Raw genomic sequence first — 27,270 nt, 5'->3', positions numbered from 1 at the left:
CTACATTTGGGTCTCAGGTCACTTAGCCACGGAAGAAATGTTTTTTAGAGTAAGAACTACATTTTCAGTAGCAATAACTCAGATTCGTTATTATGCAATGAACTAGTCGGTATTCCAACAAACCGAAAAGAAGAACACCTCACAATTAAACTTATAAGGAGGTGCAGCCATGGGATGAAGTCAGATTCCCAGATGTCATACAGTAATTCTAAATTGGTTTCCTACATTGTAATACAAAACCAACAGGATTTTCTGAGTCACTGCCATCTCTTCCTGGGACAGAATGTTTGGATATTGCACTGTGATATACAATAGAGTAAGCCCCTCTCACTTCATTACTCATCTTGAATGTCATAATACACTTGATCTGAGTCTGGCTGTCCCTGGCAGAGGTAGTCAATGCAATAATACAGAACGGGGCTGAAACACTGGGAACTCACAGATTATTCATTTTCAAAGGAAAAACAAACAAAAATGTGAAACAGAAAACATGATTCAGAGTAAAATTCTAGATGTGATTGGCAAATAGCATCTACCACCAGAGATAAGATTTTATGAATACTTTCTTTTTAAATGTTTCCTTAGTTGTGCATGCTTTTCTAAGAATAGAAACTGTGGTGGCATAGTGGTTAAGTGCTACAGCTGCTAACCAAAAGGTCAGCAGTTTGAATCCGCCAGGCGCTCCTTGGAAACTCTACTGGGCAGTTCTACTCCATCCTATAGAGTTGCTATGAGTCAGAATCGACTCGATGGCAGTGGGTTTTTTTTTGTTGTTGTTGTTCTAAGAATAATTTGGTTATTTAATCTTTTACGAATTCGACTTTTTTCTTTGAAACTTTGTACTTTTGTGGGCTTGTTTGGCAGATGGTTATTATGTAAGCTTCACAATTTCCTTCATGTATCACCTTTAAGTTCTTTTCATATTCTTTCTTCTAGTCTTTCTCTAACAGTGTCATCTCCCTGGAACCAAACAAAAGGCCCCAAGAATTCAGTGGTCACCAACTATTACACATAACACCTTAAGAGGCCAGATTCAAGAATTTAAAAACATACACAACCTGGCTCACATAAGAAAGTGTAGGAAGTGTTGATAAGGCAAAACAACCTGCTAATGTTTTTAATGCTGGAAAAGAATGTGTTTGGGCCAGGCCACTTCAAAGGCCTGAGAGTGGGAGGCAGGAATTTAGAGGACATTCGGGAAAACCTGAGATTTGAATGATAAGTTCTACGGGTCACCCTACCTACACTGTATCTATTAGAATGCTGCCAGCCCTAAGTTACAGAGGACCCATTTCAAAATGCCTTAAACCAGGGCCTTCACCAGACCAGTTAAATGAGTGGAGCCTGGGCATGTGTATTCCAAAGCTCTCGGAGTGATCTGAAGGCACAAGCAAGGATGGGAAATAATAACTTTAACCAACCTTGTTTCAGCCTTCACATGCCTTAGTCCACTTCCACTAAAGCACATAGAAATTAGAAACCTGGACAAAGTTGGGGTTTTTTTATCAAGTGAGAAGGAAGAATCACAGTGAGACTGATGGGGAGGAAGAATACAGCGGTAAGTAAAAATTTGGAGGTTCATGGTTTGTTTTTTTAAAGGAAATTGAAGACACATTATCACTTATATGGTGATCTTAAATAATAATGCACAAATTACAGGTTTCTGCAGCTTTTCAATTACGGAAACCCTGGTGGCATAGTGGTTAAGTGCTGCGGCGGCTAACCCAAGGGTCGGCAGTTCAAATCCGCCAGGCGCTCCTTGGAAACTCCATGGGGCAGTTCTACTCTGTCCTATAGGGTCGCTATGAGTCGGAATCGACTCGATGGTGCTGGGTTTTTTCTGGGTTGGGCAGCTTTTCATTGGCTTTTAACAAACTACATTATCCATCTACACACACACACACACACACACCCCACACATACTTTTAACCAGGAACACACACAATTACTTAATCATTCTATACTATGATATCAAAAGGTAAAAATCCAAGTGCTTTCCTTAATTTTGATGTTTTAGTAATTGACCAAGTGCAAAAATAGCAAAATAAGCCTTGAAGATGCATAGAAAATATCTTCATCTTCAAAACGATACTGCAATTTTAGGTTTTTTTAGATCATCTCCTTATGTGGCAAGACATGCGTAAGGACTGAAGAATTTTCCTCTTTCTATGACTCTTTTTTGAAAACACAAAAATAAACCCAATTAATGGGAAAACTGGCATCAATTAAGGGTAATGGTTGCACAAGTTGAGCAGTGTACTGACATCACTAACCTGTATGCCAGAAAAAGGGTGAAATGACAACTACTGTGTTATATACAATATTTCAACAGTAACTCAAGCCCCCCCCCCCAAAAAAAATAAAAGGCTAAAGTTGCTGATCCTACTTAAGTACATCAAAACAACCCATGGGATTAGTTCTGTTGGGTTTGAAGGTTCAAGGTCATGGGCTTTGTGGGATTGTCCAGTCAATTGGCCTAACACTGGTTTTAGAGTTGCTATGAGTTGGAATGGACTCGACGGCACTGGGTTTGGTTTTTGGTTTGGTTCCACGCCCTAGCTCAGTTAAGTAATGCCTGGCGTCTTAAAAGCTTGTAAGCATCCATCCAAGATACAACAATTGGTCTCTATCCACCTGGGGCAGCAGAAGACGACCCAAGAATTGGAAGAGGAACTGGACTGCAGATCTAACCGCCTCCACGAATTACTGCCCACCTTGCCATGAGACTAGAACTGGATGGTGCTTGGCTACCGTTATTAAACACTGTGAGCAAGGAATCAACAGACAAACCCGGATCAAAAGGGTGAAAAATATGAAACAAAATTTCAAATTCTTAGGGAATCCAGAATTACTGGACCTACTGAGACTGGAGCAACCCTTGAAATCTATCGCTCTCTGAAAATCTTCAAAACATGAGCCAAAATTATCCCTTGATAGCCCAGCATGCTATGTATCCATTTTCACCAGAAAACACACAGATGAAAATAGTTTTCTGAGGGGTCAAAGTGGTCTCATCCCAAGTAGGGGGCGCTTCAACATCAACACATACAAGCCCACCTCTTCCAAAGTGGTGAGAGTCCCAACAGAAGTGTGAGCTCTTCTTACACACTTAGGTTTACAGATTGTTAGGGATTGAATTGTGTCTCCAAAACTGTTATGCTGAAGTCCTAGCCCCTGGAACCTGTGAACATGACCTCGTTTGGAAATAGGGTTTTGTAGGACCAATGAGTGGTCTCTTTATAAAAGAAGAAAGACACAGACAGACACAGACCCATAGAGGGAAAATGGCCTTGTGAAGACGGAGCAGAGACTGGACGGATGCATCCATAAGCCAAGGAAGGCCAAAGAATTACTGAGGCTAGGAAGAGGCTTAGTGCTTAAAAACATAAAATAAGTCATTGTAAAATGTTGACTATGTGTTGAAATGGTAATATCCTGGATGTACTGGGTTAAATAGAGTAGATTATTAAAATAATTTTATCTTTTTTATGTAGCTACTAGAACATTTTAAATTACACAGGTGGCTTACATTATATCAAAACAAAGTTCAATCCTTTAGTCATGTCACATCTCAAGTGTTGTTTAGCCAAATGTGGCTCCAGGCTCCAGGACTGGACAGTGCAGCTCTTGATGATGGGAGCGCAGAGGCGCTCAGAAACAATCCCAGCATTCTCCAGAAGGTCTGGTCCACATCCCAGTCACACTTCTCAGTCTCCTGGGGCTGCCATAACAAAACACCACAGGAGGGTGGCTTTAAAGAACAGATATTTATTGTCTCCCGGTTCTGAGATGTGCAGTCTAAATCAGGGTCCAACTGCGTAACTCCTTCTGGGGGCTCTGAGGGAGGAACTTTGCATGCCTCTGTCCTAGTTTCTCGCGGCTGCCAGCAATCCTTGGTGTCCTTTGTGGCTAACAGATGATTCTGCTGTGTTCTCACATGGCATCTGTCTTCTCCCTGTGTGTGTGGCTGTTTCTGTATCTGTTCTCTCCTTTCACGAAACACCACTCAGAAGGAATTAGGATCAGGACTCACCTACTCTGGTGTGACATCGTTTAACTTACTATTAGCTGCTGACTCGTGGTGATCCCATGAACAAAAGAACGAAACACTGCCTGGTCGTGCACCATCCCCATGATCAGCTGCAGGTCAGACCTTTGTGATCCACAGGATTTTCATGGGCTGATTTTATCTTTTTTTAAATAATTCTTATTGTGCTTTAAGTGAACGTTTACAAATCAAGTCAGCCTCTCACACAAAAACCCATATACACCTTGCTACACACTCTCAATTACTCTCCCCCTAATGAGACAAAAAAAAAAAAAATTTTTTTTTTTTTTTTAATGAGACAGCCCACTCTCTCCCTCCGCTGTCTCTTTTCGTGTCCATTTCACCAGCTTCTAATCCCCTCCACCCTCTCATCTCCCCTCCAGGCAGGAGATGCCAACATAGTCTCAAGTGTCCATCTGATCCAAGAAGCTCACTCCTCACCAGCATCCCTCTCCAATCCATTGTCCAGTCTAATCCACGTCTGAAGAGTTGGCTTTGGGAATTTTTCCTGTCCTGGGCCAACAGAAGGTCTGGGGCCATGACCACCGGGGTCCTTCAAGTCTCAGTCAGACCATTAAGTTTGGTCTTATGAGAATTTGGGGTCTGCATCCCACTGCTCTCCTGCTCCCTCAGGGGTTCTCTGTTGTGTTCTCTGTCAGGGCACCCATCGGTTGTAGCCAGGCACCATCTAGTTCTTCTGGTCCCAGGATGATGTAGTCGCTGATTCACATGGCCCTTTCTGTCTCTTGGACTTGTAATTGCCTTGTGTCCTTGGTGTTCTTCATTCTCCTTGGATCCAAGTGGATTGAGACCAACTGAAGCATCTTACATGGCTGCTTGCTAGTGTTTAAGACCTCAGATGCCCCTCTCCAAGATGGGATGCCAAATGTTTTCTTAATAGATTTTATTATGCCAATTGACTTAGATGTCCCCTGAAACCATGGTCCCCAGACCCCTGCCCCTTCTACTCTGGCCTTTGAAGCATTCAGTTTATTCAGGAAACTTCTTTGCTTTTGGTTTAGTCCAATTGTGCTGACCTCCCCTGTATTGTGTACTGTCTTTCCCTTCACCTAAAGTAGTTCTTATCTACTAATTAGTGAATACCCCTCTCCCACCCTCCCTCCGTCCCACCTCTCGTAACCACAAAAGAATGTTTTCTCCTCAGTTTAAACTATTTCTCAAGTTCTTATAATAGTGGTCTTATACAATATTTGTCCTTTTCCAACTGACTAATTTCACTCAGCATAACGCCTTTCAGGTTCCTCCACGTTATGAAATGTTTCACAGATTCCTCACTGTTCTTTATCGATGCGTAGTAGTCCGTCGTGTGAATATACCATAATTTATTTATCCATTCATTTGTTGATGAGCACCTTGGTTGCGTCCATCTTTTTGCTATTCTAAACAGCTCTGCAATAAACATGGATGTGCATATATCTGTTCGTGTAGAGGCTCTTATTTCTCTAGGATATATCCCAAGGAGTGGGACTGCTGGGTCGTATGGTAGTTCTATTTCTAGCTTTTTAAGGAAGCACCAAATCGATTTCCAAAGTGGTTGTACCATTTGACATTCCCACCAGCAGTGTAGAAGTGTTCCAATCTCTCCACAGCCTCTCCAACATTTATTATTTTGTGTTTTTTGGATTAATGCCAGCCTTGTTGGAGTGAGACGAAATCTCATTGTAGTTTCGATCTGCATTTCTCTAATGGCTAATGATTGTGAACATTTCCTCATATATCTGTTAGCTACCTTAATGTCTTCTTTAGTAAATGTCTATTCATATCTTTTGCCCATTTTTTAATTAGGTTATTTGTCTTTTTGCAGTTGAGTTTTTGCAGTATCATGTAGATTTTAGAGATCAGGCACTGATCAGAAATGTCATAGCTAAAAAATTTTTCCCAGTCTGTACATAGTCTTTTTACTCTTTTGGTGAAGTCTTTGGATGAGCATGAGTGTTCGATTTTTAGGAGCGCCCAGTTATCTAGTTTTTCTTCTACATTCTTTATAATGTTTTCTATACTGTTTATGCCATGTATTAAGGCTCCTAACGTTGTCCCTATTTTTTCTTCCATGATCTTTATCGTTTTAGATTTTATATTCAGGTCTTTGATCCATTTTGAGTTGGTTTTTATGTATGGAGTGAGGTATGGGTCTTGTTTCATTTTTTTGCAGATGGATATCCAGTTATGCCAGCACCGTTTGTTAAAAAGACTGTCTTTTCCCCATTTAACTGTTTTGGGGCCTTTGTCAAATATCAACTATTCATATGTGGATGGATTTATGTCTGGATTCTCAATTCTGTTCCATTGGTCCATGTATCTGTTGTTGTACCAGTACCCGGCTGTTTTGACTACTGTGGCGGTATAATAGGTTCTCAAATCAGGTAAAGTAAGGCCTCCCACTTTGTTCTTCTTTTTCAGTAATGCCTTATTTATCCGGGGCCTCTTTCCCTTCCATATGAAATTGGTGATTTGTTTCTCCATCTCATTAAAGAATGATGTTGGGATTTGGATCGGAATTGCATTAAATGTATAGATCGCTTTTGGTAGAACAGACATTTTTATAATGTTAAGTCTTTCTATTCATGAGCAACATATGTTCTTCCACTTATGTAAGTCTCTTGGTTTCTTGCAGAAGTGTACTGTAGTTTTCTTTGCATAAGTCTTTTACATCTCTGGTAAGATTTATTCCTAAGTATTTTATCTTCTTGGGGGCTCCTATAAATGGCATTGATTTGGTGATTTCCTCTTCGATGTTCTCTTGTTGGTGTAGAGGAATCCAACTGATTTTTGTATGTTTATCTTGTATCCCAATACTCTGCTGAACTCTTCTATTAGTTTCAGTAGTTTTCTGGAGGATTCCTTAGGGTTTTCTGTGTGTAAGATCATGTCATGTGCACATAGAGATACTTTTACTTCTTCCTCGCCAATCTGGATGCCCTTTATTTCTTTATCTAGCCTAACTGCTCTGGCTAGGACCTCCAGCACAATGTTGAACAAGAGCGGTGATAAAGGGCATCCTTGTCTGGTTCCCGATCTCAGTGGGAATGTTTTCAGGCTCTCTCCATTTAGGGTCATGTTGGCTCTTGGCTTTGTATAAATGCCCTTTATTATGTTGAGGAATTTTCCTTCTATTCCTATTTTGCTAAGAGTTTTTATCATGAATGAGTGTTGAATTTTGTCAAATGCCTTTTCTGCATCAATTGATAAAATCATGTGATTATTGTCTTTTGTTTTATTTATGTGGTGGATTACATTAATTGTTTCATGGGCTGATTTTTAGAAGTGGATCACCAGGTCTTTCTTCCTAGTCTGTTTTAGTTTGGAAACTGCATAGCAACGCAGAAGCCTCCAATGACAGACAAGTGGTAGCTGCATATGAGGCATATTGGCTGGAAACTGAACCTGGGCCTCCTGCACAGAAGGCAAGAATTCTACCACTAAAACATCACTGATAACAAAAGAAAAACCTATTTTCAAACAAGGTCACATTTACAAGTGCAGGTGTTAGGACATCCACATATATTTTTGGGAAGGCACAATTCAATCCATAACACCCCATGTCCAGAAGAGACCAAGGAAGGAAGCTGTAGTAACTCAGAACAAAATAATGCTCACTTCAACGGGAACAGGCTAAGAAGGCCAGCCCTCACTAGCCTAAATCCACAAGGTCGGTTGAGTAAAATCTTGGAAGGATCTGCATGGGGGGGATGGGGGCCAGGAACTACCTCATTAAGCAACAGTGGCAAAATTGGCTCTCAGAAACAAAACCGACTGAGGACGCTAGGACCTGAATCTTAAAGCTTCCTGAAACGTGGTGTGGTTAACTGAGACTAAAAATCTAAGGCTCCTAGAACCCAGCACCTAATAGAGCTGCTTCTAATTTGGGTTGTGAAACTGTCTCTCGTATAATATTTTAGAGTCAGTATGTATGTTAACAGGATCAGCAATTACGCAGATAAATTATATCCTATGTCATTTTTCCTAAGCCGTTTCCAGTCAGTTTTGTAAGTCTGCATATCTTAATGTCCTACAAAATGTTAGATGACGACAGAAGATAAATTTGGGGTGAATACGTTAATAAAATTGGACACATTTTTAAATAAAATATACAAATGCAATGCCTGTATTTTTTCCCAGATTAAAATAACAAGGATTATGTGGTCTTAAGGAGGCAGAATAAATCAGTACTATCCTAGGAAATCTGCCTTTAAACATAAAACAATGAGCAAAAATTATATAGAACCGAATACAGGTTAAGTGCTAAAATCATTCAAGGTTTGAATGATGTTTCTACAGACATTCAACAGGAAAGATCATTTTGGATTATGGTTTCAAACTCCCAAATAAATCTGTACCACAGTTAAAAGTAAGGCATAAGATGTGGCCTTCACTTCCTCTTTTACTTGCATTTCATTTTGACGGTGAACCAGGTAAGCAGCACAACAGTCCAAATGGCAGCCATGGAAAAGAGGACAAATGGAGAAACTAGTCCCTTGGACACATCATAAAATACACAACTCATAAAATATAATCCTTTCTTCACGTATGTGCTTTCTATGCAAACACTTGTTTAAGACCTTGACTAAGAAACCCTTAGGTAGCTTTCTGTGTGTTTCACACGGTGGGGCTAGATCACCTCTCTCCCACATTCAGATTCATTCCCACTCATCCTCCTGATCTTTTCAAACATCCCCATGCCCAGGCTAGACCTGGGTCCCTTCTCACATGTTCTCAGAGCTCCCTGAACTTCTCCTTGGGTGGACCTGTCCAAGTTTCCAATCATGTTGTTGTTGTTATGTGCCATTGAGTTGATTCCAACTCATAGGGACCCCAAGAAACAGAGTAGAACTGCCCTGTAGGGCTTTCTAGGCTGTAATCTTTACAGGAGCAGATCACCAGGTCTTTTTCCCACAGAACAGTTGGTGGGTTCAAACTACTAACCTTTTGGTTAACGGCCAAGTGCTTAACAATAGCACCAGGAGGGCCTCTTATTTGCAATTACAGATGTTTTTAATTACTTGATTCATGTCTCTTACCCCTAGACAGTGAGCTCCAGGAGGCAGAGGCCCTATCTCCTGTGTCCACCACCTAAGCATATCTCCTAGCACAGAGTCCTCCACCCGGTAGGTATTCCATAAGTCTTGTGGTTGAATGAACAAATTAGCTATTTGGTAAATTAATCTAAGGCCTCTTTTCATTATGAAATTCTAAGACTCTCTATGGGACTTTCCTTAAATAATACTTTTCCCTTCACACAGAGAAAGAATTTGTTAGGTGTTTACAAAATATGTATAATTTGGCTGTACGACATAATGTAATTGGCACTGAATCATACATGTAAAAAATGTTGAAATGATAAATGTCATACAGTTACCACAATAAAAAATAGCATTTATATATGCATATATATGTATGTATGATTGTTTTCCTCACACTTTTGTTGCCGCCTCTATCAAAACACAATTTTTAATCTTAGAAATTATGTTATCAAATAGCAGTAGACACCAGAGTCATATAATACTTAAGCTTAGAGAAAACCAGTATCTGGGATCTTGTCAGGAAATCATCACCCTGTAAGGATGAAGAACTTATATGTTTCATCTAAGGCAACTACCCTGTAATGCCATTGCCCTAGAAATCCTAGAACAACATCACAAAATGGGGAAGGTACATTCACGCCCCACACCCAAACACAGAGCAGGAGACAAAGAAGCTGAGCACTGCAGTCACAGGAGCGCCCATAGCTGCTCCATACAGAAGATACTGATCGGGTTTTAAATTGTGGTTGCAAGTTAAAGGACACAAATAGCTAACATGAAGCTGATGAGACTTTGTGGACACTAAGAAAATGATTGGGAGAGGCTGCTTCTCCCTACTTCACTCAGATGGGTGACACAGCTCTCGGGAGATCACGCAACTACACGCTGCTCACTTCTCCTTTATAAGATGGGCAAGTTCCTAAAAGATGATCATGGAGTCCCTTGGTGTTGCAAATGGCTACGCACTCATCTACAAACCAAAATGTTGGTGCTTCAGATCCACTCCAAGGTGCCTGGCAACCTACTTCCGGAAGATCACTGCCACTGAAAACCCTACTGAGCACCATTCTACTCTGACATACATGGGGTCTCACCAGCAACTGGTTTGGCTTTTTAAAAAGATGATTAAGTTGTTTTTTGTCAATTTCACTTAATAAGAGATGTACAGTAATTTCTATAAGAATTTAAATGTCTATAGAGTAACTTGGAAACCCTGGTGGCATAGTGGTTAACCTCTATGGCTGCTAACCAAAAGGTCAGCAGTTCAAATCTATCAAGCACTCCCTGGAAACTCTATGGGGCAGTTCCACCCTGTCCTATAGGGTCGCTATGAGTTGGAATCGCCTTGATGGCAACGGGTTTTTTATAGGGTAACTTAGGAAATTAGTTGTCAATTACATGGAAAATTAATCTATCTAAAAAGACCTTATAATATCATGGAGTCCCGGTGAGGCGGTGGTAAAGAGCTCAGCTGCTAACCAAAACGCTGGCAGTTTGAATCTATCAGTCACTCCTTGGAAACCCGATGGGGCAGTTCTACCCTGTCCTGTGGGGTTATATATAAAGTCAACGCAAGTTTAAGAAGTTCACATTATTAACTCTTTTCATTGACAAATGTCAACAAATTTTAATGATACCCATTTGCAACTCAATTTCACCTTCTTAATTTTATTAAGAAAAGAGGAAACTGAGAAGCGGGAGGAGGTATCCATTACACTGAAAACTCTCCAATCTTCTAGACTCAGGAAGATCACTTGGTTTACCTTCCCAAGAAGCGTCAGTAATAATTGCATGTTCTTCAAATACTTATCATGAAAAAATTGTACAGCACTCTACTAAGCATTTACTGCTTTTTTTCCAGAAATTACTCCAATTCTGTCTTATAGTCTTTTCCCCACATTAAGTGGAAATAAATGTCAAAGTTACCCCAAATGACACAGGGCACTGTCAGTGGAAAATATGATCAGCAATAGAAACAGAATGCTTAAGGCTCTTCTTAATTCCAAGGCAAATTGACTCTACTGATGAGAGTACCATCTTCCATCTCCCTGTCTGCCTCCCATATGGAGGAGAAATGGGAATATGTCTGCACTTCCCTTGTGCCCTGTGGCCAGTGTTAATGCAAGACATTAAGAAACAAATGTGGACTTGGACTCAGAGAAATAAATGTCCACTGGACACCAAATTCTGGCAACTTTGGAAGGCATCCATGACATATGCCCCCGCCACCCCACCCTGGCAAAGCCCTGACTGTCTTGCTCACACCACCACGGGTCACAGCGCATCCACCAGCAAGCAACTCCCAGCTTCCTGCTTTGACCAGAGAGTCACCTTTAAACTACAAACTGATCATCTCCTGAGGAGAGAGGTCAGGACGCCCTCCTGTACTCATCCTTTTACTGCCCTCAGTTCCGCTTCAAAGCTAGTCAGTAATTATTAACTATCAGAAATGAACAGCTCCACTCAGTGATGCAGATCCTTCTCTCAGGGCTGAAGTTCTCCATTACGCAGGTTGCTATGGCCTCCATCCTTCCACATCCTTCCCTGCCCTACCCTGCACTTGAACAGAGTTCAATGAACAGAGGTTTTGTCCCAACTCCAAGAAGGCACTGGCTGTGTCTGCCTTCGTTTGAACATTTTTTCAGAGTGTGGGCAGTATCGGCACACTGTAGGCACTCAAATAGGTTTGGGTGGTTAAAACTGACTGAAATATGCATTCTTTTCTTCAACTATTTCCACTTCGGTACAGGGTGTGTGTCCGTGTGCGTGTGTTGCTGTGGAGTGTGTGGGGAGTTTCTGTTGTGTGTGAAGGGTCTTCGTTCAATTACTTGAGTATATATAGAAATCAAAACCTCTTTAGCCTGATACCATGTGAGAAGCCCTCTTCTTCATTCAAGTCCAAGTATCTGGGATACTCATAGCCTAACAAGGATAAAGAAAACTATAGATTTCTGATGCCAGACTTACCACCTTTTCTTTCCACGACCTTGGTTCTCTCCTCCACTCATGGTGACCCCACACATAACCACTCTGATCTGTAGGGTTTTGACTGGACGATTTTCAGCAGCAGATTGCCAGGACTTTCCTCCTAGTCTCCCTTAATCTGGAAGCTCTGCTGATATCTGTTCAGCATCATGACAACACACAAGCCTCCACGGACAGACGAGTGGTGGCTTCACTTAAGGTGCACTGGCCAGGAATCCAACCCTGGTCTCCCACGTAGAAGGTGAGAATTCTACCACTGAGGCACCAATGCCTCAGCTACTCTACCCCTAAAAGCTAGACTACCCCAATAGTCCCAGAAATGCTGAGTAAACCAAAAACAACAAACTCCTTTCCATCAAGTCAATTCCGACTCACAGTGACCCTACAGGACAGAGTAGAACGGCTGAGTAGGAGCTGTCTAAGGCAACGCTTTATAACACCTTAAGTATTTAGAGATGTTAACACATATCACACATAGCAGCTTCTCACATTCTCTGGAGTTACTTGGCAGACAACCTCAACTATGGAGACAAATCTGGATTCTAACAGGAAAGCAGCGATGGTCAATGAAAAGTCAACATAGATGCCACTCAACAAATACTCACCTGTGGGCATCTACCAAGTGCATGGTGCAGTACTAGACACTAAGGGCAAGACATAAGATAGTAGAGAGCTATGTCTAATAGGGGAAAGAGAACGCACACAGGGAGAAAAACAACAACAAAAAATGGTAGTGCCAAATAGGAAGTACAAAAAGGTGCACTGGAGTTCCAGCCAAGGGAGATAGTCTGAGGTGGTTGTTCAGACACTGACATCATGGTAAAAAGTGGCATGTTCTGAAACACAGGTACTTTAAAACATAGGTAGAATCTTGCTACAGAACCTCTCCAATTAGATGAAAGAGAATGAATGGTGGTCTGAGGGTAAGAAAGTGTTTGTTCAGAACCTATTTATCGCTTATGCACACTGTTTTCCCAAATCAAATAGCCTTGTTTCTAATTATGAAAATATTGAGTCTTTATTTTTTTAAAAATCCAGAATTATACCAAAGCACAAAAATAATGTAAAAATCCTTTCCAGGCCCATCCACTCACAAGAAAAGTGCCCACTCTTCCAGGTATCTCTCCATGAAAATCTACACGAAATATGCATGCTTCTCATGGGTTTGGGTATCTGGTTTCTCAGCTCACCACAAAATTATATGCACCCAAATGACCCTGGGCACAGGGAGAATGCTATAGGGTTGCTATGAGTCAGAATCAACTCAACTGCAATGTGTTTGGTGTTTTCAAAGGCAGCAAAAAGTGACAATTGACAATGAGGAAGAATACCCAAAAGTTATAAAATCAGATCCAAGCACTCACTGGGTTTGTCATGCTGGAGTCTTAACAGAACTAAGGGCAAAGATTTCCATATTCTCATAACAGCAAAGGGCATCCATGCAGTAAATAACTAGTGCACACAAGACAGTGCTGACAATAATGACACTAGACATCCAGAAACAAATTAAATTATGTTCTACATAGTCAAGCTAAAACTTCAGAAGATAAAGTATTTTAGAATGATTTCCACCAAAAACAGTTAAAATTATAGTTTGGGCACTTAAAGGAATATTTTCATGACCTGAAATGTTAAATCATACTGGCCAACGGTTGAGGGAAAGCTTTGCTCTAGCGTCAGGAAACCAGGTCCTACTCCCAGTTCAACCACTAACTTGCTGAATGACTTTGGGGAAGTCACTTGACATCTGAGTCTCCCACTCCACTAATGAGGGAAAAATGTTGAACCAGAGGATATCTAAGAGTCCTTCAGCTCTGACATTCTATATTTTCTAAATGAATTGGCAATACGCAACCTAAAATGTGAACTCCATTCAGGTATTTCAGTCACTATCACTGGCTATAGCTTTATCTGTGCCTCATAACCAAACAGGCAACATTTTTAGACAGCAAAGAAACTGAAAGGAAAAAAGAAAGCCCAAAGAACAAATCTTTTCAAATCACTCCTTGAGGGATTTATCTCATGAAGACATACCCAACTTCCCCTCTAGCAGGATGTTTGAAAATCCCAGTCAAGAATGCTCAACAAAAATATTTACAGGCTTATGACGAGAAAACACATGCTCATGATTATTATTTTTTTTTAAAAAAGAAGAAGCGGCTGGTTCCCTTATCCTCAGCACATATACTCTGAGGAGCTGCTAAATAGAAAATACTCTACAAGTTTTGTACCTCTGTTGCCAAAACAAGTATGTTTTAAAAGGGGATATGAATGGATAAAAAGCGCTAAGCTACTGTAAAATAAATACTCTACATAAAGTATCATGGAAAGAACACATTGTTCAAGAGTCAGGAAGCCTCAGAGACCAGCCCAGGAAAACACTCCGAAACCTAAGCTGTGACCTCCAACTCTCAGTCTATTTGTTTATGAAGGGCTCAGAGAGATAATTCCCGACACGTGTGATTTAATATCGATCCAAGTTTCCTCAGAGAAAAAACACAGTAATTTTGAACAGTTAAGATTTGGAAAGGACAGGTGAAGATTACAATTTCGATATACTTCTCAGGGCAGCTATGTGTTAAGAAAGCAGATGCCTGTCCAAATGGAGGAATTTCTGGGTCAATTTTTTGAGGAAATATCACTACGGCATAATTGCCTGTCAGTCAGCCCAACATTTTCTCACCTGTCTAAGCTTCGGCTCCTTACACCTCAATTGACACTGAACATGACATAGAACATTCTCTCGTGCACATTTTTGTCTCACCAAAGCACCAGGACTAAAAGGGTTTGCATGTTGCTAACTGAGTAACGGTCTGCATATTGTCTGGTTCCCTAGGATAAGGGTTGACAGCTGTGGATAGCATTGTGATACAAGTCCCTGGGGGCTGCTAACAGAAAGGCTAGAAGTTCAAGTCCACCCTGGGGCACCTCAGAAGAAAGGCCTGACGATCTACTTCCTAAAAATCGGTCACTGAAAACCCTACGAAGCACAGTTGTACCCTGACACACAGGGACCATGAGTCAAAATGAACTTGTGAAAAATTCTATAAGATACATGACATAAGATGACTTATGCCCTAAGTTCATCTAGCTCAAAGCACTTTACAAATTCCCTTCCAAATTTTCTGGTCTACCTCATTCCTCTCATAATGAATCAAAGGATAAACCAGAAGCTGAGGGCAGAACAAAACCAACAAGACCCAAGTTCTGTCTGTTAACCAAAAGGTTAGCAGTTTGAATCCACCAGCTGCTCCTTGGAAACCCTAGGGGGCAGTTCTACTCTGTCCCATAGGGTCATGACGAGTTGGAATCGACTCTACGGCAACAGATTTGGGTTTTGGTTTATATTAAGTACACTTTTCCAAGACAGTGGGGTACTGTGTTCCTTCAGAATTAAGCTATCCCTGTTGCTTCTAGTCATTACCATCACCCCATTCTGAGTGACTACAGGGAGAAGGTAGGTAGCTGTAGACCCAGGAGCATGGCGCTGCACTACAGCAACCCCTGGCAGTCACCAGCACCAATCTGAGTCTCTGACAGCCCTCCTGTGGCCACATCGTGGGCCCTCTCCATCGCCTTTCACCCCAGTTAAGGTTGCCATAAAATACAGAATATCCAGTGAAAGCTGAATTTCAGATAAGCCACAAATATCATTTTTTGTATAAGTACGTCCCAAATAATGCATGGAACATGTTGTTATTGTTAAGTGGCATCCAGTCGCTTCCAACTCATAGCCACTCTACGCACAACCGAACGAAACACTGCCTGGTCCTGCGACATCCTCACAATTGTTGCTATGTTTGAGCCCATTGTTGCAGCCACTGTGTCAATCCATCTAATCAATGGTCTTCCCGTTTTTCGCTGACCCTCTACCCTACCAAGCATGGTGTCCTTCTCCAGGGACTGGTTCCCCCTGATAGCTTGTCCAAAGTACGTGAGAGGAAGTCTCCCCATCCTTGCTTTCAAGGAGCACTCTGGCTGTATTTCTTCCAAGGCAGACTTGATTGATCTTCTGGCAGTCCATGGTGTATTGAAAACTCTTCCCCAACACCACAGCTCAAGGCATCAATTCTTCTTCAGTCTTCCTTATTCACTGTTCAGCTTTTACACGCATATGGGGCGACTGAAAACACCATGGCTTGGGTCAGGTGCACCTTAGTCATCAAAGTGACAACTTTGCTTTTTAACACTTAAAAGAGATCTTTTACAGCAGATCTGCCCAATGCAATATATCATTTGATTTCTTGACTGCCACTTAAATGGGCATTGACTGTGGATCCAAGTAAAATGAAATCCTTGACAACTTCAATATTTTCTCCATTTATCATGATGTTGCTTATTTCTGAGGATTTTTATTTTCTTTATATTGAGGTGTAACCAACACTGAAGGCTGTAGTCTTCGATCTTCATCAGTAAGTGCTTCAAGTCCTCTTCACTTTCAGCAGGGAAGGTTGTGTCATCTGCATATCACAGGTTGTTTAATGAGTCTTCCACCAATCCTGATGCCACATTCTTCTTTATATAGCCCAGTTTCTCGGGTTATTTGCTCAGCATACAGACTAAGTATGGTGAATGGATGCAACCCTGACATACACCTTTCCTTATTTTAAACCACAGAGTACTCCCTTGTTCTGTTCAAAAGACTGCCTCTTGGTCTCTGTACAGGTTTCGCATGAACACAATTAAGTGTTCTGGAATTCCCATTCTTACCAATGTAACCTCGATTTGTTATGATCCACACAGGTGAATGCCTTTGTAGAGTCAACAAAACCCAAGGAAACATCTTTCTGGTATTCTCTGCTTTCAGCCAAGATACACCTGACCTCAGCAACGATATTCCTCACTCCACATCCTCTTCTGAATCCGGTGTGAATTTCTGGCAGTTCCCTATCAATGTACTGTTCCAACAGTTTTTGAATGATCTTCAGCAAAATTTTACTTGTGTGTGATATTAATGACATTGTTCTATAATTTCGACATTCTGTCGGATCACCTTTCTTTGAAATGGGCACAAATATGGATCCTTCCAGTCAGTTGGCCAGGTAGCTGTCTTCCAAATTTCTTGGCACAGACGAGTGAGCACCTCCAGCACTGCATCCATTTGTTGAAACATCTCAATTGGTATTCCATCGATCCCTGACACCTTGTCTTTCGCCAACGCCTACGGTGCAGCTTGGACTTCTTACTTCAATAACATCAGTTCTTGATCATATGCTACCTCCTGAAATGGCTGAATGTCAACCAATACTTTTGGGTACAGTGACTCTGTGTATTCCTTCCCTCTTCTTTTGATACTTCCTGCATCATTCAATATTTTGCCTATAGATTCCATCAGTATTGCAACTCAAGGCTTGAATTTTTTCTTCAGTTCTTTCAGCTTGAGAAATGCCAAGCACATTCTTCCCTTTTGGTTTTCTAACTCCAGGTCTTTGTACATTTAACACTTCACTTTGTCTTCTCAACCTTCTGTTCATCTCTTTTACTTCATCCTTTCTTCTATTCACTTTATGCTGCTCTACGTACAAGAGCAAGTTTCAGAGTTTCTTGTGACATCACTTTGTTCTTTTCTTTCTTTCCTGTCTTTTTAATGGCCTTTTGCTTTCTTCATGTACGATATCTTTGATGTCATTCCACAACTCATCTGTTCTTCAGTCATTAGTGTTCAACACGTCAAATCTACTCTTGAGATGGTCTCCAAATTCAGGCGGAATGTACTCAAGATCATGTTTTGGTTCTTGTGGGCTTGTTTTAATTTTCTTCAGCTTCAACTTAAACTTGCATATGAGCAACTGATAGTCTGTTCCACAGTCGGCCCCTGGCCTTGTTCTGACTGACGATCCTGAGTTTTTCCATCCTCTGTCTCCACAGGTGTAGCTGATTTGATTCCTGTGCTTTCCATCTGAAGAGGTACACGTGTATAGTTGCCGTTTATGTTGTTGAAAAAAGGTATTTGCGATGAAGAAGTCATTGATCTTCCAAAATTCTATCATGCGATCTCCTGTGTTGTTTCTATCAACAAGGCCATATTTTCCAATTACAGATCCTTCTTCTTGGTTTGCAACTTTCAAATTCCATCCACCAGTAATTATCAATGCATCTTGATTGCACGTGTGATCAATTTCAAACTGCAGAAGTTGGTAAAAATCTTTAGTTTCTGCATCTTTGGCATTAGTGGTTGGTGGGTAAGTCTGAATAATAGTAATATTAACTGGTCTTCCTTGTAAGCCTGTGGATGTTATCCTATCACTGACAGCTTTGTATTCAGGATAGATCTTGAAATGTCCCTTTTGACGATGAATACAATGCCATTCTTTTTCAATTTGTCGTTCCCGGCATAGTAAACAATATGACATGATTGTCTGATTCAAAATGGCCAGTTCCAGTCCATTTCAGCTCACTAATGCCTACGGTATTGATCTTCGTGCATTCCATTTCATTTTTGATGATTTCCAATTTTCCTAGATTCATACTTCATACATTTCACATTCCGATAACTAATGGATGTTTACAGCTGTTTCTTCTCATTTTGAGTTGTGCCATATCAGCAAATGAAGGTCCCAAAGGCTTGACTCCATCCATGTCATTAAGGTTGACTCTACTCTGAGGAGGCAGCTCTTCTCCAGTCACATTTTGAGTACCTTCCAACCTGGGGGGCTCATCTTCTGGCACTGTATCAGACAAAGTTCTGCTGCTATTCATAAGGTTTTCATTGACCAATTTTTTCAGAAGTAGATTGACAGATCCTTCTTCCCAGTCTGTCTTATTCTGGAAGCTCCACTGAAACCTGTCTACCCTGGGTGACCCTGCTGGCATTTGAAATACCAGTGACATAGCTTTCAGCATTACAGCAACATGCAAGCCACCACAATATGACAAACTGACAGATGCATGGTGGCATGGGACATACTTATACTACAAACATTATCCATTGTTTTTCTGAAATTCAAACGTAACTCTTACATTGGACGGGCTTACCCTAAAAAAGTATTCACTGTTTATATGAAATTCAAATTTAACTGGGTATCCTAGACTCGACGGCACTGGGTATCCTATATTTTTATTTGCTAAACCCCACCTCCTGGAACCCTGGTGGCAAAATGGTTAAGAGAACCACTGCTAACCAAAAGGTTGGCAGTTCACATCCACCAGCCACTCCTTGGGAACCCTATGGGGCCATTCGGCTTTGCCCTACAGGGTCGCTATGAATCAGAATCGACTAATGACTAATGGCAACAGGTTATGGGTTAAATCCCATCCCCAGTTCTCCCATTACCCCTCCAAAATATTCTATAATGCAAGGAGAAAAATAAATTCCAGCCAGCAAAACAAAAGCAAATGATTTTAGGGACTATTGCAGTACCAAAAAAAAAAAAACAAGAAAACTTTATGTCATTGAAAGGAAAGGGTTTACCATTGTTATTTGAAACAAACAAAACAAAAGGCGCTGGGGATCACAGTACTTTAAATATTAAAGCAACAGATTAAAAAGGGGAAGGCAGACTTAAAAATTTTTTAAATGCATGTTTAAAACTCAGCAAAATACTAAAATGACAAAATTTTTGTTATTTATATACATATTATATACACATACCTTCATCACAACTTTAAAAAAAAAAAAAAACCTCAACAACGCTTAAAAAGCTTCCTAATACAATAACTCAGTTGTCTACGGCAGACATAGTTTTCAAATTTATTTACGGCATTTGGTGTTGGCACCCACACGTTTCCTGGTTTCTCGATAGTATGACTCCTCCCTAAGTTCTTTTCAGTTATACACAGAACACCTCTGGGGACAGGGGCTTTGGAAACTCTTAACCCCTTCAGGTTACGTAAGGAGGGCAGCTGATAGAGGGAGAAGGGGGCTGACAGCAGACTGCAGGAAGAATGAGTCAGGGTCAGTAAGAGGAAACTGGACGGCTTCCCGGAACCTCAGCTTTCCACGGTGTGGCTTTGTGACACCAAGAGATCTGACACACCCAGGTTCAAAATACACAGTGCCAGGCCAAAAATAAGTAATTCGGAGATTGTCCCTATCTCTGTTTGATGCACACAATGAAGCAATGGCCTCTTTCCTGCCTAGATCATGGAAATGGCAAAAAGTACTCAAACGCTTACCCAGAGGAACAAAATTAAAAGAATGAGCCACTGGAGACAGACAAGGCATTTTACTGTACAAATACAGCTATTTTATTCAGCAGGAAACGAGTAATCTACTTAAAGAAGAAAAATGTTGGACAATGGATACCTATAAACAACTCCCTGAACATGCAGAATTTTAGCCCAGTGCTCAGATAAGCTAGGGAAGTGTTAGAGCAATGTCATTTGATTAAGAAATAATAATAAGACTGAGCATTCACTGGGTACCAGCCGTTTCACTAAGATCTTTGCATAAATTAATCTCATTCAATTCTCACCACACCCCTATGAATTTGGGGGCGGGGAACTCATTTCTATTTAATCTTAAGAAAGACTAAGTCCCCAAGAAGTTAAGTAACTTGCCCCAGGCTACAGACCTGGTAACCCACAGAGGAGGGTTTACTGCAGACTAATCCAAAACTCATGCTCTTAACCGTGAGTGGACACTGAGTCCTAGGTTAAATGGCACTTGTTCTGGGCAGTCATCATGAGATCATCACTGGCACTTAAGTAGAGATGCAAGCTGCTCCAGAAAGCTCAGTTAAGTCTCCCTGGTCCTCAGTATACAATGAAGGTAGGTCATCTCCAAAAATCTTCCACATCCAAAATCCAATTTGAACCAAAAATTCCTGAGAGGCAGCTATACAGAGTTTCATTTACTCTTCCTGACAGCCCTGAGGCCTAGAGAAGTGAATTTCGCAGGAATACACAGCTACGACAGAAAGGGATAAGGCTCAAATTCTAATCTTTAGAAGCCACATGTAGGGCAGTCACCATTAAACCATTGCTGAATTCATGATCTCTGATCAATGGGACACTGTGTATGTAGACCACCACCCCATCTGTCAGTTTGTCCTACTGTGGTAGCTTGTGTGTTGCTATGATGTTGGAAGCTATGCCATCGGTATTTCAAATACCAGCTGGGTCACCCAGAGTGGACAGGTTTCAGCAGAGCTTCCAGACTAAGATAGACTAGGAAAAAAGGCCTGGCAACATACATTCCAAAAATTAGCCAATGAGAACCTTATGGATCACAACAAAACACTGTCCAACTCGCTTGGTTTGGACATGTCATCGGGAGGGATCGAGTCAATGGAGGACATCATGTTTGGTGAAGTACGGGGCCAATGAGGGTAATGGATACCACTGATGATAGGGATAGGCACAACAGCCATGGTAATAGATTGGAACATGCTCATGACTATGAGGATGGTGAAGGACCTGGCAATGTTTCGTTCTGTTGCATATAAGGCAGTCATGACTTGGCGCTGACTCAACGGCAGCTAGCTAGCTATCGATCTAATTATCTACCTATCTAGACATGCAAACACAAAAACATGCAGGTTACAAACTCAACTTCAATGTACCAGCTACTAAATCTTAGGTTTGTCAAATGAGTTCTTTTCTCTCAATAAAAAAAAAAAAGTTGAAAACTCGTACTTAGTAGTTAGATTTCAAAAGTAAGACAATAGAGCTGATGCCAGGATGCAAGCCTGGCTCATGTCCCCAAAATCCCAGTTACCAGTGACCATGAGGACACCTGCTACTCCACTGCCCACCCACAAAAAGCAACCTGGCCCCACACGATCTTCATGGGGTAAAAAGAAATGAAACAGGGCTGGGCTTGACCATCTTAATGCTGCCAAAGAAATCCAATCAGCCTTATTAACCTTAGACTTAATTCACTCAGATGGAGGCAAGACCTATCAGGATTAAAAACGATTTGATTAGAAAATTCAGATTAAAAAGGGACATTGAACCAACCTTAAAAGACAACTCCTTTAGCCTTTTAAAGCAGCTATTTAACCATAAACAATGGGATAATTACAAACCATTCACTCATTAAGGCAATTTTTAAAAATGTGTAATCTGACCAGACTTAATGGTCTGACTGAGACTGGAAGGACCCCGGTGGTCATGGCCCCCAGACCTTCTGTTGGCCCAGGACAGGAACCATTCTCAAAGCCAACTCTTCAGACATGGATTGGACTGGACAATGGGTTGGAGAGGGATGCTGGTGAGGAGTGAGCTTCTTGGATCAGGTGGACACTTGAGACTATGTCGGCATCTCCTACCTGGAGGGGAGATGAGAGGGTGGATGGGGTTAGAAGCTGGCGAAAAGGACACGAAAAGAGAGAGTGGAGGGAGAGAGTGGGCTATCTCATTAGGGGGAGAGTAAATGGGAGTATGTAGCAAGGTGTATATGGGTTTTTGTGTGAGAGGCTGACTTGATTTGTAAACTTTCACTTAAAGCACAATAAAAATTATTTAAAAAAAAATGTGTAATCTTACTTTTCCTTCATTTAGAGAGGAATTTCCCCCTATTTGCCCCAAACATAAAGTTCTACATATATACAGCAGCCTCCACCCACAAGCAATTTACCCCTCAGGTCATTCTAAATGTCAGCCTTGTTCCATAATTTTGTGTTTTCTGTAGGAAGAAAGAAAAAGCACAGATGGAGAGCAGGTGAGAGAGAAAGAGGAGACTCAGCCAGAGCTAAGGCTGATACGTATTCTCTACCTAAGGCACTGTGCTAAGTGTTGTGAGGGATAAAAAGATAAACAAGACACAGTACCTACGCTCAAAGTATCCACGATGTAGGTAATATTTTGCTATCTGAACTGACTGTAAAGTCCCTGCGTGGCACAAATGATTAATGTACTTGGCTGCTAACTGAAAGGTTGGAAGTTCAAGTTCACCCAGGGGCACCTAGGAAGAAAGGCCTGGTGATATACTTCCAAAAAATCAGCCACTGAAAACTCTATGGAGCACCATTCTACTCTGACACCCATGGTGTCGCTGTGACTCAGAGCTGATTCAATGACAAACGGTCTTTACTAGTCAAGTGACGACGGAGCCATACAGGGGTGAATCTATGCTCTTAAGGGATACAGGAGGTTGCATGTGTGATTTACATACTGCTGAGCTTTCCTTCGTGAACAACCCCGGGCCCCAAGTATAAAGCTGTTTCTATGAAACATGCTTTGCCGAGCCCCACCTCCCAGGGAGCAGTGGCCTGTGTAGGTAAAACCCAGTATACAACCAGAACTAGCATAAGCTTTACAATCAGATTATTTTTAAATGCTGGCAAAATCACATGGCAATAGGCAATCAGTCATGAGCAGAAAAGCTGACTGTTGCTATAGAATGGGAACAACAAAGTCCCCTGCTGCTGCTGGTTGGTGTTTTTCAAACTGCATGAAGATACACTGTGTGGGTGATGAAATCAACTACGTGACCAGCATATCCTTAGTAAGACCTCAGTATTTACATATTACAATAAATCCTTTAGGTTCAGGGTGTGGGTGTGGGTGTGGGTGTGTGTGCGTGTGTGTGTTAAAACTAGCCAGGACGTAAAATGTATTTTTTCTGGGGGTCATGGTTTACAAAGCTTGTAAAACACTGTCTTAGGAATGACAGCAAATTCAATCTTGGATAATAGCAGCAAAAGGAAGCAGCAATCAGGACCATGACCCAAGGAAAGGCAAACATGAATGAATAAAAATAAATACTTCCTTTGAAGGACTGACCATACAATCTACAATCTCGACCCCAACACTTGGTTATTCTTGGCTTGAAGTAATCCAACTCATTTGAGCAAGCTACTGCAAAACACCTGAAAGCTTCCAAATGCAGGTGTCTGGAAGGCACACGCTGAAAAAATAAACAACATCAGGTTTTGAAAGACAGGAAGCCACATTCCCAAACCATGAAGACACTGCTATAGCGAAAATGTTTACATTACTAAGCTGAACGGCCCAGCAAAGCATGAAGGTGGCCCTGGGACAGGACAGGCAATGGCTTAGGGTGGAAAAATAGAATAGGATCGTTTTTTTTAAAGGACTAACAAATTTACCCAAACTATCTTTTTAACCTACTAGACGTTTATATTTAGATATTTAAATTGAAAATCATTAAAATATCTAAGGAGTCAGCAAAAGATCAGTTCCTGTCAAGTTGACACCGACTCTTGCTAAGCCTGTGTGTTACAGAGTAGAACGGTGCTCCATGACAGGCTTCCATGGCTGATTTTTCAGAAGTAGAACACCAGCCCTTTCTTCCCCTAGGTGGATCTCAAACCTCCAACTTTTTGGTTAACAGATAGAGCTTGTTAACTGTTTGCACCACCCAGAGATTCCAAAGGGGCATTAAAACATTTATATTAAATCTTTTCTAATCTTATTACATATCTCTGTAACAAATAACAGATTAATTTTCTATTCACTTGTCTGGCAAAAATTGGTTGTGCACCTACTACTGGGTAACACCAGTTCTAAGGTGATGTAAGAGAAATTGGTTTTACCTGATTTCTTTTTAACGTATGCAATCGAGAGCCTGGAAACATGAAATAAACAAATGTTTCTAAAGTAAAATTATCCCAGATGGCCAAAATTTCCTATCAGGTCAGTGTAATCGTTTTTCAATAGTGTTATTTAGTTAAAAATATTAGACAGTGGTTAGCTCTGGGGTTTTGTGTACCACGAAGTATATCGTAGTTTTTTAGTGCTGCCATAACAGAAATGGAGCCCTGGTGGCACAGTGGTTAAGAGCTTGGCTGCTAACCAAAATGTCAGCAGTTCAAATCTACGAGTCCTTAGAAACCCAATGGGTCAGTTCTACTATGTCCTACAGGGTCGCTATGAGTCAGAATCCACTCGAAAGCAATAGGTTTGGTTAGGCTTTTAGTTTTATAACAGAAATACCACAAGTGGATGGCTTTTACAAACAGAAATGTATTGTCTCACATTCTAGGGCACGAGCTCCAGGGGGAAGGCTTTTTTTCTCTGTCAGCTCTAGGGGAAGGTCCTTGTCATCAATCTTCCCCTGGTCTAGGAGCTTATCAGCACAGGCACCCCAGGTCCAAAGAACGCACTCTTCTTGCGGCTCTTTTTCTTGGTGGTATGAGGTCCCTCTCTTCTCTGCTAGCTTCTCTCTTTTTTATATCTCAAAAGAGACTGACTCAAGATACAGTCTAATCCTATAGGCTGTGTCCTGCCTCATTAACATAACTGCCCCTAATCCTGCCTCAGTAACATCGTAACCCTTTGCTGACCAGTCAATTCCAACTCAAAGCAACCCTACCAGACAGAGAAGAACTGCCCCACTGGGTTTCCAAGGTGTAGCAGGTAGACTCAAACTGCCGACCTTTTGATTAGCAGCAGATCTCTTAACCACTGCACCACCAGGGCTCCATTAACATCACAGAGGTTAGGATTTACAACACATAGAATAATCACATCAGATCACAAAATGGTGGACAACCACATAATACTGGGAATCACAGCCTAGCGAAGCTGACACACGTTTTGGGGGGACACAATTCAATCCATAACAGAGTGTTCCCTGTGGTTCCAGAAAAGAACAACTTTGGAAGTGCCCTGTGGAAGCTGAAGCCCAGCACTTGCAGCAGTCCCTTACAGCACTTGTCCCTTACAGAAAGCCCGTCCCGGAAGTTCTGACCCTTTAATTCATTGTCTAACCAAACAGCCTCACGAAACCATTTCCTCAAAACACAGAACAGGGGTGTTTTGTTTTCGTCCTTTTAATTTATTTATTCATTCTTTAAGTGGTGGAAACTACAAAGGAAAAAAGTTAAAGGAGTATAGAAAGGTGGACAACTTTTTCCCTCGGATTTTCTGAAACTGAATTCTTTTAGCCTGTAGAATTTTATCCTGAAATTTCTTTCCTAAGCCTGTAGAATATCGTCCATTCAGATGCAACAGCTTCTATAAATCGGCAGCAGTTTCTCGGCCCCAGACAGGCAGGTTCCTGCCTTGCCTATTTTTAACTGACTGTACACTCAACGGGGGCACCCCAGCTGAAAGGGGGCCGGGGAAACCACCCCAGCACTGCTCAAAGAGGCTGTTCTTTTGTACTTAAAGAAATAGTATTGTTTCTAGAATTTGTGGAGGAAATAATACACTAAACACTCACTTACTTTGAAAATGCCTCAGACACTGTGGATTTCAAACAGTACTGTCATTTTACCAGATTTACGGTTGTGAACTAACACACGTCCATGTGTGTAGTGACTATAAAATGGTACCAATAACAGTTCCTCCAGAACTGCCGGTAACCTGACTTACAATCCAACGATACTCTTAGAAATTTGGGGAGAAACGGGTGAGATGAAAAGAGAGAGGTTTCTACATGTTATTTGCCTGCTGCTGTCCGGTCGATTCTGACTCATAGTGACTCCATAAGACAAAGTAGAACTGCCCCATACGGTTTCTAAGGCTGTAACCTTCACAGAAGCAAACTGCCACATCTTTCACCTGTGGAGCGGCTGGTGGGTTCCAACTGCTGACCTTTCAGTTAACGAACTGCACCACCAAAGCTCCTCATATATTAGTAGGCTTGGGGATTTTCCTAGCCCTACTAAAAAATACAGTAATAAACAAACATAGTAATAAAGTCTATTCAAGTCTGAGGTCCCCGGGTGGTGCAAACTGTTTGCGCTCAGCTGCTGACAGAATATTTGGTGGTTCAAACTCACCCAGTGGTACCTTGGAAGAAAAGGCCTGGCAATCTGTTCCCGTAAAGATTAAAGCCAAGAAAATCCTGTGGGGCAGTTCTACTCTGTCACAGGGGATTACCATGAGTTGCAATCAACTCAATAGCAACTAACAATAGCAAAAGGCAAAAATAACAATATTCAAGACTATTAATGGTGACCCTTTTAAAAGCCCATTTGAAAGTTCAAGTGTCCTGAGATACATATACCGTACACAAGTCACTGTTGGCTGGGGGCAGTGGAAATACTCCCCGCTTCCCCAAATCCATCAAGCTATAGACCTTGAGCGTCCACCACCACATCTGTGTGGGTCTGACCCACTCGTAAACTGCTTGCCTCCCCAGACGGGCTTTCCCAAAGTCTCTGGAAGGCACTTCCTCAAAATCATTCCTTTTGTCTATTCATGTCATTTACAGTCTCCTCAGAAAGCAACTTCTAGTTAGAATCCACTGGCATTCTTTCGAACTCTGACAAAGAATCTCTGTTCCAAGATCTGTATTTCATTTCCATATATTTGCTTAAGATAAAATTCAAGATGAAAAAA

At 41.4% G+C, this 27,270-nt stretch overlaps 1 protein-coding gene across 4 annotated transcripts in view; it reads right to left on the bottom strand.

The window, feature by feature from the left end:
• Positions 1-27,270, bottom strand: part of LRCH1 (leucine rich repeats and calponin homology domain containing 1) — a 250,924-nt gene that overhangs the window by 175,206 nt on the left and 48,448 nt on the right. The window contains exon 2 of one of the 4 annotated variants that reach the window (XM_064270123.1): positions 22,142-22,286. The exons of the other annotated variants lie outside the window; for them this stretch is intronic. The gene's annotated coding sequence lies outside the window, so the exon portion shown is untranslated. The remainder of the gene's footprint in view (positions 1-22,141; positions 22,287-27,270) is intronic. 4 annotated transcript variants of the gene reach the window in all.

This window comes from Loxodonta africana, chromosome 17 (genome assembly GCF_030014295.1).
Source record: "Loxodonta africana isolate mLoxAfr1 chromosome 17, mLoxAfr1.hap2, whole genome shotgun sequence".
NCBI classification, from domain to species: Eukaryota; Metazoa; Chordata; class Mammalia; order Proboscidea; family Elephantidae; genus Loxodonta; species Loxodonta africana.
The sequence above is the reverse complement of the archived record's forward strand: the minus strand, read 5'-3'. Positions and strand labels throughout refer to the sequence as shown.